Consider the following 1,384-nt stretch of genomic DNA (forward strand, 5'->3'; position numbering starts at 1 on the left):
AGCTGAAAGTGCTAGAGCATTTTTACCTGAGAAAGAAAAAGAATTTGTTAAGCTATTTAATGAAGAGAAATTCAGACCTAGAACAGCTATTTTAAAAGTCTGTTTTGAATATCCTACTAACATGTTCTTTCAACCAATACTTGCTAAAGATAAAATAACTTTTACGAACAGAATAGGTAAGAAGGAAACTGGCACTAAAATCGGGTTTAGAAATGGCTTCTGTTCGGACGTTTTAACATCGGTTGACATTCAAGAAGTAGTTAAAGCCGGTGGTAAAATACTCACGATATTAGATGGAACAGTCTATGAAGAAAATTTTAAAACTCCACCATATAGAGATTACATTTTAATTTTGAAGGAATTAAGGAATAAATACAAAAAGGAAGGGGATGTGGTTGCTAGTAACTGCGTGAAGTTGTTAGGTAATTCCTTATACGGTAAATCTATTCAGAGGGATAGAAATAACTCATTGCATTATGGAATGAAGAAACCTTCCGCCTTAATATCGACAATCACGTCAATTAGTATGACAAACTAAATGATACTCAATACATTGTTGAGATTAATGACGAAGAAAAAGAGTTTGTTCCTCCAAAGGATTCTACAAGATTAACACCCACTCATTTAGGTGCGTTTATATTATCTCACAGTAAAAGAATAATGAACAATTTTATTCATGTAATAGATGGATTTTATAAATCGGAAATATACCATACAGATACTGATAGTTTATACATTTCTTCTAAAAATTAGGATAAATTAAATAAAATTGGATTGGTATCTGAAACTGAATATTGCAAAGGAAAGAATGACTATGGAGATGGTGGAATTATTTTTGGTATGTATTTAGCATCAACAGTTAAATATAATATCATTTTGACTTCTGATGGTGTTTTAAAAGAAAAGAAAACGTTTAAGGGATACTCTAACTATAAGATTAAGGTGGACGATTATGTTCAATTAGCTAGCGGATATGATGTGACGAATGAATTTGATAAACCATGGGGAAAGAGTTTTACTGATGGAATAGTTATTCCTAATGAAAAACAAACTAAAAAAATTAAGAAGTTATTTGAATTTAGTGAAGAGAAAAGTACCAGATGATGAAGGAATAATGTATTCGTACAACTCTAGGAGGGAGATGTGCTTGGATGACGATTATGTATTTGATGATTTTAATTATTTACAAATGTATCCAATGATGATCCATCAGAATAAATTTAGTTCTTTTGGTTTAAATGAAGTGGAATTACAATTTCCTCGTTACCAAAATCTATAAACCTATTTTTATCATCTTTGATTTCCAGATTTATATCTTTAATCATATAGGAATTAAGTGGTAAATATGCTGTTTGAAATGGTTTCTCTATAATTCTATATCCAA

The sequence above is a fragment of the Lottia gigantea genome (assembly GCF_000327385.1).
Source record: "Lottia gigantea unplaced genomic scaffold LOTGIsca_75, whole genome shotgun sequence".
In the NCBI taxonomy this organism is placed as follows: Eukaryota; Metazoa; Mollusca; class Gastropoda; family Lottiidae; genus Lottia; species Lottia gigantea.